This window comes from Lagopus muta, chromosome 6, assembly GCF_023343835.1.
Source record: "Lagopus muta isolate bLagMut1 chromosome 6, bLagMut1 primary, whole genome shotgun sequence".
Lineage (NCBI taxonomy): Eukaryota > Metazoa > Chordata > Aves > Galliformes > Phasianidae > Lagopus > Lagopus muta.
Window position 1 is genome coordinate 13,817,183 of NC_064438.1, and position 13,970 is coordinate 13,831,152.

The following is a 13,970-nucleotide window of genomic DNA, read 5'->3' on the forward strand; positions in this document are numbered from 1 at the left end:
ATGGCTGCTGCACACAAGGAAAAAAAAAATGACAGTTGGTGGCTGAACAAAACAGTTGGATATTTCACCAAGAGTGAAGTACTAAAAATACAATAAGCTTTTATAGTACTCCATGCTCTACCTAGAAAGCTATAGGATATCTGTAGGACGAGTCAGACAGGCAGCCTTATGTCTGACAGCTGTTAGTCCTGAACTGCTTGATCTACTTGGCAGGGAGAAAAGCTAGCTCTGATACCACAGGCCAGAAATCAGAGGAATGCCTTTTTCTCTACCCACAAAGAAGAAACATATAAGTAATATGCTCTAAAGAAGAGATTGCACAAAGAAGGCTGGCCACAAAATAACTTACAACTGAACTCAAGCTGAAGACCGAAACAGGTTGCTTTGAAGATGCCTGTTGAAGCCCCTGGTTGCAGCCCAAAAGTGGTTAAAATCCAAGAGAAAAAAAATAAAGAAAGAAATAAAGAGGGGCTATGGGCAGGCATGGATTCAATGTAGCCATTTGTCAAGAGAATTGAAGTCGAAAGGCAATGCAGAGTTCAAAGCCAGCGTCCAGCAAAAAATGGTATGCAAAGCTGAGCGCTCTGCCAAAACAAGGCTGAACGAAGGCTTGGAGGGACAAATGCTGCAGCACAGTCCCTGTCATGTGTTTGGGATGGGCAGCTGCCCCACTGCCCCTACGATCTGCCCCAAGGCATGAGTAAGGGTAGTGCTAGCAGAGACAGGCAGACAATGGAGTTTGCATTGCCTGAAACTGAAAATACTGTTAGCTGAGACACCAGTGCCCAGAAAACAGTGCCTGAAGCTAACAAGGGTGTACCTTTTAAAGCTGTACACAGACTGTGTGCATACATATATACAAACTGGCTGTAATGAGGAAAAGTGCACTGTATCAGGACCAAGATACTTATCATTCCCTTGGTTTTACTGATAGAGAACATGAAAGCAATTGAAGACCCAGATGGGTCTTTCCTTCTGTAGACAGAGAGCCTTAAATGGAGGAGACCTGAAGGTAACACAAACAGCACGCTTAGAAAAGTTCACTCTGTCTGAAGGCACAAAAAAGAAGGTGGAATGGGTAAGTTCAGTCTGAGAACCAAATGGCAGATGGAAAGACTAACTTGCTTCACATTAGATAGAAAAAGATAGAACTCTCTGCTTGTGCACACTAAAGCATTAAATATGCTAGAGGACGATTATCCAGAAACCTTTGAGGATACAGTGTATGCTGATTCTTTTTTTGTGCTGGATGTGTCAGCAAGGTCTTGGCAGGCTGTGGGGAAAAAACACGGTGTCTATAGAATTTCAAGGTTGTCACAGATCAGAAGCCTTAGTTAAATTCTGTTACAGTCATTCAGAAATGACCCCATCTCTTCTTTCATCTTAAGGGTTCTTCTAGTTTCATCCTTCTGTTCCCTTGTCTTTCTTTTTGTGGCTGTCCTGCAAAGGAAAATACCAATGTTGTATTCCTTCCATCAGTATAGCTTCACCAGCCTGGGTCTTTGCTGTGGAGGTTTGCCAGGTGTGTCACAAGGTCATCGGGTAGCAATGCATTGCCATAGAAAAAAACTTGTCCTGTAATACAATGCTGAGAACCTGACACGAAGGCGAGACATTTAACCATTTCTCCAGGTTGGTTTTATGAGCTATGCAAATCCAGGTCCTCCTGGGTGCGTGTCAGTTGAGTTGGCTAGACCTCCAGTGGATATAAGTTGCCATAGTTCCATACAAATCATCTGGAAAATGATACCACGGTTGGCAAGCTGCTAGGGTAACAAGTACACCACAGGGCAATGCCAGCTAATCTGGTCCATTAGCTGTACTGGTAGTATCAGCTTATATTAACATATTTGTGGCTCTGGTAGACCTGGAAAAAAATGACATTTCCATGCATTTGATGAGAAGTGAAACATTCGATGCTTTGGTCTCAAGTTTTCTGCTGTCTTCCACAAGAAACAAAGTTTCACAAATGTCCTTCTCTTTTTTTCCCCTCTTTTAGGGCAAATATAGGAAAATGCGTTATCTGTGGAATTTCAGAGCCTGTTCTTAACAGAAAACACAAAAGACACCAGGAATAGTATTCTCCCAGAAAAAGAAAGATTAAACTTTGCCCGAAGCCAAAATAACATCCTGATCACAATTCATCATTCTGCTCTTCTACGTATTCTATACATCTCCAAAAGCCTTTGTGAGACTTCGAAGGGCAGGTGCACATTACAGCTTTCTCCACAGCTTCCACCAATGATACTTTCCTTTGACACTCTGTACTTCCATATTAATGTTTGTAAGTGGGAACAGGAGCATCTCCCTTCAAGGAGGCTACATTAAGGATTCTCAGCTCTCAAAGAAGGGCTATGCACATTACTATAGGCGTATCCTATATCACCATTATTTACCACACGGAGGTCTGAGAGTGGTCCCTGCTCAACGTCCATCTACAAGAGATAGTATAGGTATGTATGCTCTGCACTATAGGATACCACACAGGGTTTCCAGGTCCTGCTTATTAGGAATATGTTATTTCAGTGTGGTGCTGCACACTGTGCTCACATCCCCTGGGCCCTAGCACATTTGCAAGGGGCTGGAGACCTTATGCACCACCTCATGGGCTCAGTTAACACTTGCTGTTTGGCACCAGCTGAGGACAGATGTGTGCATTGCTTTATTCTCTTCTCCTGGTGTTTGTTCCTAAGCCAGCCCCAAGCAGACTTTGTGTTGGAACCTGCAACAGAGGGTTTAGCAAATCACCTGTGATAGGGGACCCTTATTCTTGATCTAGAGGTGAACTGAAGACGTGAGTCTGCCAGCTCATCTGTACAACATGCTGGTGGCAGATGGTATATAAACATGTTTTCTGATTACTCAAGAAGGGAAAACAGTTGGGAAAGCAAAAGTTTCTTTTTTTTTTTTAAACAAAAATTTAAGTTAATGAATGGAAAAAAATCAACAAACTTCTGAAATTCTTTTTGATAAACAGGATTCTGTCTTTAAAAAAAAAAAAAAAAGAAGAAGAACTTGGCAATGCTGAAGGCTGCTACTTCTCATTAGGACAAGATGATGGTATGGCAGGAATGCAGGGGCAGAGGGGTGCAGATGTGTGAAAGCATTTAAGAAAAGACACCCAGGGATTAGAGAAGTGCCTGTTCCCAAAATGGGTTGATCTGAGGTAAAAGAAACCTTTGGGATAAGAAGATAGTAAACCCCCTTTCCCCCAACTTTAATAGTGGATATAAACAGTTTTATGGTATTTCCACCAAACAGAAGAAGGGAAAAAAAAAAAAAAGGGTTTCTGCAATACACACATGTTCTCCATTAATTAGGAAGACTGCTGTTAACAACACGTTGCGCCAGAGCTGCCAAGAACTGTCAGACGAAGGACAGGGAAGCCCATGGCAGAGGCAGGCTGCCTCCCGGGGGGCCAGTAGTTGAATCCCAGCTGGGCCAGTCCTGCACAGTCATGAGGTGCTGGGAACAGCAGGCAGCAGATCTGGGGGCACAGCAGAGCACCTCTGAGCCCCAGCTCGGGTTCCTCCCCCTGCCCCTTCCAGCTACAGACATTTTCCACAGAAATGCTGGCGATGTTCGCTTTTGGTTGAGACTTCAGGACTATTTTTGGCATTTTTAAAACATGCTTAGGGGAGGCGCCTTCTACTTTTATTCACATAAAGGATCTTTATTTTTATGTATTAAGAGGCATTTGAAAAGGGAGAGGAGGCAGAGCAAGAAGAGAGCTGCCTTACGTTTTGATGCAACTGTAGAACAACACATATTTATGCCCAAGCTTCTTTTCCCATTAGCAGGCTCCAAATACACCCTTTGGTGCAACACAGACCATCCCAAGCATTCTGGTTTTCTTCAACACAGCCATCACTGGGACCAAACACTGAGCTCTGGCTCTTAAGCATCTCCCACCTTCACACCTCCCAAGGGCTGGGAGCAGATCCATCCTCCTAGCAGACCTTGAGTCATGCATCCTCCAGGCGCCCTGGGTGCCGGCTTGGACTCCCCGCTGGATGTGACCAAGGTTGCATACTGTTATGTACACACAGTACTGACTCATGGCGGGATGAAAGTGGGGTCCTGAACTATTTTTTCCTCATTAAACGGATGTTGGAAATAATGTCGCAACGATGCAGAGAAGTTCAACGTGGGGCCTTGCAGGAGGGGCAGAAGATCTTGTTTTAGAAGAAAAATGATTTCCATGGCACTTACATACCCCAGAGACTCCCAGGCACGGAGAGGTGTCCACAGGCCCACTCCACCAGCATGCCCTAAGATGCTTGTCTCCAGGTGGCCACTCCTGCTCCCTCATGATGACGCTAAGGATGTAAAAGGCCATCCATCAAAGTCTCCTCACATCTCCTGGCCTCATCAGAGATTGGTGATGATGTGCTTGTTTTGGATGTGCCTCTTCATACTCTGCAGGAACTGACAGGGATTAGCCTCTCCATCCTGTCCCACCTCCGTGAGTCATCTGAATTTACTTACTGTCCTTTGTCTTCCAGTTTGGGAATCCTGAGAGGCTGTCAACGGTTTACTGGCTGGTAAAACCATGACAGAAGCTGCTCATAAAAGTGCTGTGATCTCAATGACCCATTAATCTGGGGGCTTCCTTGCAGACCCCTTCTGTTGCTGCCTTCCCTCCAGGGCCCCCTTCAGCCTCACTCACCCCAGGAAACACCTCCATTACAAGTCTCCATAGGAGGAGTAGGCAGACAGGGACAGCCGAAAACCTCTGTCCCTTCCAATAACTGCCCTGCAGTGAGGTGGTGGCATTTCTTTTCAAACTTCAGCCATCCCAGTGATGGGACAAAATAGAGTCATAGAATCATTAAAGTTGGAAAAGACCTCTAAGATCATCTAGTCCACCTACTACCAATATCGGCCACTAAATCATGTCCATAAGAATCACATCCACACATTTCTTGAACACCTCCAGGGGTGTTGACTCCACCACCTCCCTAGGCAGCCAGTGCCAGTGCCCAACCACTCTTCCTGAGAAGAAATTAATCTAAATCCAACCTGAACCTTCTCTGGCACAACACGAGGCCATTACCTCTCACCCTGTTGCTTGTTACCTCCCAGGTAACTACTGATAAGATGCAGGGCTCTTTGAGTACTCACCTTTGAGTACAAACTGGGCCACCAAAACATCAAAAGCACAACACCATCAAACACAGTGATAAGTTTTGTGGACCAGGACACTTTGCTGTTCAACCTTTCCTTTTGAATCCCTAGCTGCAGTTTTCTTAGGCTTTATAGATGCAGTGATGCACGTGGTGATATTTGGGGTTATGCTTTTACACGGACAAGGTAAGGACAACAGAAGGACTTTATTTTCAGATGATGTTAAGACTGCTTTTCTGCTAACAGTTATTCTAGTTGGTGTCTTGAAGGAAGAGTGGAGAAAGACCAGAAGCATCAGGAGCACTGAATGACTAGAGCATAGCAGACACTTTTTTTCCAGGGTTTAAGTCAACAGGAGCCCTCTGACAGCATGAATTTAGGACTACTTGATGTTGGTGCACATTGGGAGAGCTCCCTGCATCACCTACTCTCAATTCCAAAGCATCACAGTGCTGTTTTGCAGAACGTATTCTCTGGCTTACAGTTAAAATTCTTCAGTTTGGGATAGTTTATCTTGTGGAAAATATAATGGGTTTCTGTGGAAAGCAGACAATTTTTCACTTACAGACACCCAATACTTTAATTAAAAAACATTTCTGATGGGGAGAAAAAAGCAGCCTATGTGAAAAATTTCAACTATGTCTTCAAATACACCTTCTCCTAATGACATCTGATAAATCGAATGCACCAGTTGGGATGTGTTGCAAGAACCAACGATAGTAACAGTTTGATGTCTGCCTTGCTTCAGCCCTGGGGGGGGGGAGGAGGTTTGGCAGAAAGCACAATTGTCACGCGGGAGCCTCAGCAATGAGTCGTCTCCTGGCTAGTATTCCTCCACTGCAATGGGAAGTCAAACTGGCTAGTAGACACAGCAACAGCCCAGGATTCTGAACTATCACTATGGTTATTTCACATCACTTTGGGGCTACCCCAGTTCATCCTGCTATCACTCAAGACATTATTTCATAGGGAGTTCATGAAACCAGTGCAACTTGATACATGAACAACACCCACATTCATTTTAGCAGGAATCGTGTTAACTGCACTTCTGCCTGTAAATGTAGAGAGTCAAGCCAGGACAATGCCATGGTGTTAAATAACAACAGAGACAGACCATAGCCTATAGGTGCAGAACAGCTGTGTACCTTCTCCCTATTATCCCACCTGCGGTACCTGTCCTACTAAGGTTATAGCATCCATAAACCCACAACTCTCATGCAGAGAAGTTACAAACCACTATAAGCCCTCAACACTTAGTTTAGGAACTTGACCATGGACAGAGAAGAGACCAGAAACGAAACTATGAGAAATGCCCGAGTTTCCAGGACACCATATTTCAACAGTTCAGCTGTGGTCTGCTGGAGTCCTACCACTGTCTCCAACACCAAGACAAGAGTCTTCCCTCAGCACTTCTGGGTGATGCTTTCAACCAGTTTTCTTTCCTGTCAGGACTGGTGCCAAAAAAGCCACGACACTCTTGAACTGGTGCTTCATGCCAGTGCTACAGAACAGGAGATTCATTTTCATTGCCATTTCTTACTATTTCAGAACGTATACCAGGTGTCCTAGAGCAGATCCCCTCCAGTGCCAAACTACTGAATATGACTGCAATATCTGGACCTGCTCTGACCAAGAAATACATAGGTTGCTCCGAAAGTAATGCCTCCATTTATTTCCATGGAAACTACAACAGGTATAAAGAGTACACTGTTCAACAGAGCAAATTCTCAGCTACAAAAGACTGTTTTTCAATATAGTTACCACCATTAGCTATGCATTTTTTGACAGCAATTGTTGATATGAAAATGTTGCCCACACATTCCATCCTTCATTGACTTAAACAAGTGGAAGACAGAAGATGCTAAATCTGGACTATACAGTGGGTGTGGCAGGGCAGTCCAGCCAAGATTGGCTATGGGCACCATGATCTTCAAAGTGACACGGGGCATGATGTAATTGTGCTGCAAGAAAAAAGGCTGTCTTCATCTCTGTCCTGATTCTGGAAGTTTTAGCATTCAGCTCAGTCAGCATCACGATGGTCAGAGTCAATGGTTTGTCCAGGTTCCATGAAGTCCAGAAGGATCACCCCTTTCCTATCCCCATAGACAGTGCACATCACTGTACCCAATGATCAAGATGCTCATGGCATGACAGTTATGCATGGCCATCCAGAACATGGTTCACTTTTCAGGTAGTTGTTGCCACTGCTGAAAGCCACCTCTGATTGCCTCATGGTGCTCACATCCATTGGTTGGTCTCCACAAATGTTCACCAAGTGTTGATGAATGTCAGTGGGTGCCATTTTCTCTGCACAGAATTCAATGACACACCTTTCTTTCATCCACACTTCCATGCCAGAAGCCATTCTGCCAAACTGCCCCCCTGCTACCATCTGTCATATGGCAACAACATGTAATAGAATACTGGTGGGAGGGTTCAGCCTCTACTGCCATGCTACCAACATCCACCTCTGATGTAGTGTGCCAACATAATAAAATAGGAGGCATTACTTTTGGAGCACCCCTGGTAGAAGGAAATACAGAAAACCAATCCCTTTCAAACAACAGAAATCAGCAATTTCAAAAGATGAGGAAGCAGATCCATGGTTCAGACAAATTAATAATGGCGCATTCTGCAAAATCAAACCCTTAGAAGTACTTCTGGTTTTAGAAATATATATATATATATATATAAGTGTTGGTGCTTTCCAGAGTTATCCAAATTCCTTCACAAAACCAGTCAAGATTAAAGAAGAAAAACAGCATTATTCTAACTGAATAAAGCATTACATATTATTTTTTTTTACTACAAGGTTGGAAATGCAGTTGTAAAAGAGCAAGGAAGCCAGAAGCCTCAACTTTAGAATTTATCTTGTGCTAATCTCTTGCTCCTGTTTCACTTGGGATTCTTTCTGAGGAGTTCTTCCACCGTACAGAACAGCTCTCAAAAATCCCTCTCATTTCTTTACTACTGTAGGAGACCCCATTTTATTCCGCAACCTTTCTTTAGCAGCTGGAGAATACGCAGGGCATTGATATTTCTACCTACGCTCATCATTTCTCTCAGGAAGTCAGATTACACAGCTAGCAGCTCCCATTATAAATATCATATGCCTGAAGATCACTTCTGTGTGCAAACAATTTCAGTTCAGTTTCAACTACCGCAATTTCCCTGCTAACGACTTCTTGTGTTTGCATCCATCTCGAATGCGAAGGCTCACTGGGGCACAGCGTGGGTTGCTGATTATTTATCTGTCTGATCAACCCAAACAACCTACCCAAGCAATTTTCCAAGGGCTGATTTCTCAGCAGCTTGAAGGCACAGTTTTTCAGCATTACTCGCCCTTCTGCCTGCCTGCTCCATAGCGAAGATGTTAATTCAGAGCAGAGCTGGCAGCAGTCCCCTACCACCCCAGGGGGTTCCTCCTAGCAGCATGCAGGCAGTCATTAGGCTCTGACTATAGTCTGTCAGCCCGTCCAAGTCACTGGTCCCTCGTCCAAGCCAAATGGTTATGCCACCTCATGCCAAGTCATGCCATAAAATAACAGTAGAAATAACTTACATTTTAAATCCCCAAAGGCAGCTACTGCATCAGACTGACTGACTAGAAAATAGACGCTAAAGCATCAAGAATGGAGCTTGAGGCTCCTGCTCTCAACAAAGGAACAAAAAACAGGGCTTAAGCCAGATGCAGGCTACATCATTTCAGGTACCTGACTGATACGCCTAACTTTGGATCTTGTTCAAGAAAGAGAATAATAAGCTGCCTTGGCTATGAGGAGCTACAGGTGAGGTTCATTTGGAACTCAGAAGGCATGAACCACCTTCCTGAACACCCATCTTTTTCCATTGCACTGAGCAACCTCTGGGCATTTAGGGCCAGGTGAACAAATTGGGGGTGAATATGCATTGGTTTGAGCACCAGGCCTTCTAAGAAACTGGGAAAACAACTTACATTTAGCACAAGGACATGCCGTGTAAGCTGCAGACACTACCATTGAGAGCAGAATCCCACGGAAAGATGTACCCACTGTAAAAGGAATATGCGATGGTAAGAGGTAAGAGGAAAAAGAGAAAATGAAATGCAACTTGGAAAAAAAAATTCCAATAAAATTATATTTTTCCCTCAAATTGAAATACATTTCCTTTTTTTTTTTTTTTTTTTTTAATGGAAACTTTTTCCAATGTCTACAGGGTTTCGAAAGCAAGGAGGGTACACTTGAAGAGGAATTTTCTAGTAGCAAACCACTTCTGTAAAAATGTGTACATAGCTCTCCCAGGGATCAGTATGATTCAGTGCTGCTTGAAATCACTAGTAGCTATCTGTAGCGAGATGGCAATATTTGGGTTATTTAGACTTCTTCTGAATATGGATCATTACAAATAGCTCATTATGGAGCATATAAAATGAGGTGGTAACTGGATAACTTGACAACAAATTATTTTCACTATACACAAGTGCACGACAATCTATATTGGAAAATGATAAATTAAACCATTCATATGCCCTGAATTTGCTGTAATCTCTCAAGAGGGGAAAAATCTAGGTTAAATAATGGGCAACTAAACAAAGACATATGTTCAATGTGCATCACAGATCAGTGAGGCAATGAGTCGTTGGAAACACCGCAACAATAGCTTCTCTGGAGCTGCCAGCTGAACTGAGAAAGGCAGACACTTCTCTTTCCCTGATAAACCTTCTCCAAGACCCATCTCTCCTTCCACCGCAGTCAGGCTCAGGCACCGCCAGCGCCTCAGGAGGAAGCACCAGCCTGCTTTCTGTATAGGTGCACAGATTGTTCTGCAGCCCAGATTGCCAGGGGAGCAATGGGAGAGAAGCCGGGAGCCCCAGAGCCTCCTCTGACTGCTCCCAGAGCTGAGGGGAGGTCCTGCTTCTATCGTGGGGCCTTCCCACCAGGTGCCGGCTGGACATGGGGCAGCAGTGGCCAGGGCAAGCCGTCCCTGAGATGCATGCGTGGCTCTGGCTCAGCTCTTTGTCTGTGCAGGAGGGGGCCGGCGGAGGGCGAGCCAAGTCAGAGCATAGCCAAGCGAGAATGTTCTGGCAGCCCTTCCTGGCGGCCTGAGCAAAGTTATTTATCACTTTGTGCATTTTCCTTCTCATCTGTGTACAGCCGGCTCCAATGGCTCAGCTTGCGTTTTGCCTCGCGGAGCCAAGCCAGTCCCTTGGCTGCGCTCTGTCTTGGCTGTCCATTCACGCCTTCTGTCTCCTCCAGCTCTGCCTGGAGCAGAGCAGGAGCCCAAATTAGGGGCAGGGATCTATCACCAAGCAAGAGATCGAAGCACAAGCAACCAGCACCAAAGGCAAGGAGCACGCCTCTGCCGCAGGCCGGTGAGCATGCCGTTTTCCCTTGCTATGGACACTATGTACGGTAGCTTCTGTGCTCCCAGGCAGCCTCTGCTGGGGACCTCCAGTGCCTGCTGATGGATGTGAGACGTTTTCTTCCATTTATTTCAGGGATCGCACCTTTGAGCTGATTTTTCCAAATCAGTGGATGTAACAACAGTGAATTTCCAGTGAATTTTTCCAATTCTATAGAGTTTATTTTCCATAATGCTGGTGTATTTTGCCAAAATGTCTAACGCAGGCGTCTAAATCGGGCTTGAGCATTCAGATGCTTACAAGGGTAGCACTTGCTCTTGGTAAGGGCACACCACACTCCACTAAACACTGAATATTGGAGAAACATATCAGTGCAAACTCCATCAAGTCTAATATCACCAAAGGTCCAGGCTACAGCCCATCCTGCATGACAAGATTTTGCCAAAGACAGAACTCCTGAATTCAGATGCTGTTCCTCTCTTCCTTCCTGAGTGGTTTCGTCTGCAGCTCACACGTTCGGCAACAAAGTTCTCAGAGTAAATGGGAAATCTGCATTTTACTTTGCCACGCTTGGCGCAACACAGAGGCTGATTTTTATACAGAACTTTGCACTCCAGTAGTTGGTGGGAAATTCCTATATGCAAAAAGGCTGGATCTTGCCTACCTTCCTCTATCAAAGCTAGTCCCAAGAGGTAAAAACCTCCCATTTGTTTTGATCAGATACTTCTTCTGACTGGCAGATACGAATTGGAATGAAGCAGGGCTGAGGGGGCCACCTGGTCTGCAGCAGCTTCCCAGAAGCACGAAAGACAACAAAGTGTGTTCAGCAGCAGCTTCCCATCATGACCCCCTATTTGCACATGCTGAGAACTTTCCAAAATTGGGTTGCAATTTCTCAGATTTGGTCTCTGCCTGAAGGTAGAAGAGGAAGTTGAGTAAAATCCCTTCAGACCTTCTGAAACAAGAAGAAAATGAAAAATTGCATTTTCCTATTGTAATAAAAATTTTAACCATTTTTTTTTTTCTCTGCAAAACTGCTTGAAATTTGAAGAATGCCATAGCTATAATTCTAATGACAGGCCAGATCCAAAGCAAACTGAGGTCAAAAATTCATGGCTGATCTCCCTTGATTTTGCCTAGCTCTGATGAGCATCCTACAGGTAGGCAAACAATTTGTTGAGAAAATTGTTCAGAACAGTTGTGCCTATTTTCTACTTGGGAGTTGCTTGGGAACAGGCTCAGATTGTTTGCAGTGTATCTAGGGCTTGGATGTACTCACCAAAGCCCAGCTTTGCTCCATCCTCCTCAATTTTTATTTTAGATCCTTGCTCCATGAATAATCTCCTCGAAGAAAATATCCACGAGCAGACGAAAGGACATCTTTAGGTAAAGAATTTGTAACTAAATCATTTATACAACGGTTGTTTTTTTTTTATAGCTGGGTCACAAGCAGATGATTTATCAGAGTTACGCATCTCTTACACATAGCCTGCTGTATCTGAGGTCCTGAAAGCTGTTAACCTTTCATGCTTTGCAGGTGGAGTGTTCCTTCATTAGGGCTCCACCCAGTGAAGCCTTTGGTTGGCACAGGATTGACCACCCCATCTCCGTACGGCTCCCACCTCTGGTCCATTCTCCCTCTTGATACTGGACCTTCATGATCATCCCTTGATCCCACTGCTTTATTAAATTCTACTTAAAGTGTTTTAATTCTGTTTTTTTTTCACCAGAGAAGGATGTAGAAAAACAAACAAAACATGGTACCAGTGTGAATATTCACAATTAATGACAACACTCTAAAACAGGAAGGTTGTTTCTTGGGGAGAGAGACTGGTGTTATTTTGAATGAAGGAAAGAGCGCAAAGATCTTGCAATGTTTGCTATAAATGGGTTGTTATGGTGAACATTCCTGTCAACAAGTTCATTAGCTCAGAGATCCACGAGTGAACAGAGACCAAAAAATGTCTTTAAAAATTCAAGAACAGATTAATGGACAATATTTTGCAATCTTTGTCTAGCTTTGCTTCTCACTGAGAATTAGTAACTTTACTCCAGGCCAGATTCAAAGAGTCCTTACTCATGCAGAGCAGCACCAAGTTTTATGAGTAACCCTGGTGATATTTAAGGCTATTTGTTAGAATAAGACTGGAGTCAAAGTAAGACAGTGGGAGGCATGGGCTGAATCACCTTGATTAATCAAGAGTAAGATTATTGTTTTTATACGTGTATATATAAATAAACATAGCAGGAGTAAGGAGGAATGTCTGGACTGACATGCATATGGGAGAACTGCTTTTTACAGCTTACAGCAGGCTCTTTTTTTAATAGAAGACAACACCCAAAAGTTACTTAACATCAGGAAAAGGGGAATTCACACCTTCAGAAACAATAGAAGATCAAGCCATTTTGCGGGTTTTATTCTCAACAGTTCTGGCTGCCTCCTGTAATATTACATAAGGTCTATGCTGCTCTTCGTAGAAATGATAGATGAAGTTTTCAGAGCTGCCCAAACGCCTTGAAAGCATATGGTCCATTTTCCAAAATAATAGGATCCTTAGGATTCTAAATCCCATTGAATTTCAGCACTTCTGGGAAAGTTCTCATTAGCTTTTAAATCAGGACATATTTTTTCAGCATGCTATGTTCCCCGTTTCATTTTTATCTCAGGACTCCAGCCACGACAATACATCAACAACAACATCGTCAAAATGCAGTGCTAAAATCAAAAGCACCGTTGTGTTTGACTGCTCTGTGAAAATGCCTCCGAGACCCACTGTGGACTACTGACATAACCAGCGAGAGAGGAAGGAACCAATTCAAAGCTCGCTGATGTAAAGGAAAGTCCACTCATTTCTATGGCCTTGAGTTGGACTTGGATCAGGCCCTGGAAGAATAAGGATGACATAAAAATAACATGACGTGTGCCAGATTCACCAATATGCTCTGATGTTTTGCCCGGCCCAATGATGCAAAGCAGATGGAGCATACTGACAATCCTGGCCCACTTCAATCAGTTATTCTGTCTCTAGTATTAGTTTTCATCAGGCGTTTTATTCATGGCATAAATACATTTATCTCACTAGCGCTTCTGCTACGGTATTTCAGAAGAAAGATCACCACTTTTTAGCTTTCTCAGAGAAAAACATGCTATACTTTCTCACCTGTTCACTACCAATTTGCAGTGGGGTTTCTAAGACTCTCATTACCACATCCCTGAGTTTTGCTGTGCTTCCTTGGGGCTTATAATTAATTGAGTCTTGTTGTCTTTAACTGCCGCAATCCTTCCGCCCAAACAAATCACAACTGCACAGTTCCACAGTTGTACCCTCAAATAAGACATTAAGACAATCATTTTGCAAAGTACTCGCGCTCACCTTTAAGTTTAAACAGATGTTTAAATCATATCAAAGCTACCCCAAAATAAGCATTTATATATTTTACTGAATCGATGCCAGAAGATGCATTTAACAGAAACTAGCCTGCTATAAAAATTACCCTGCTC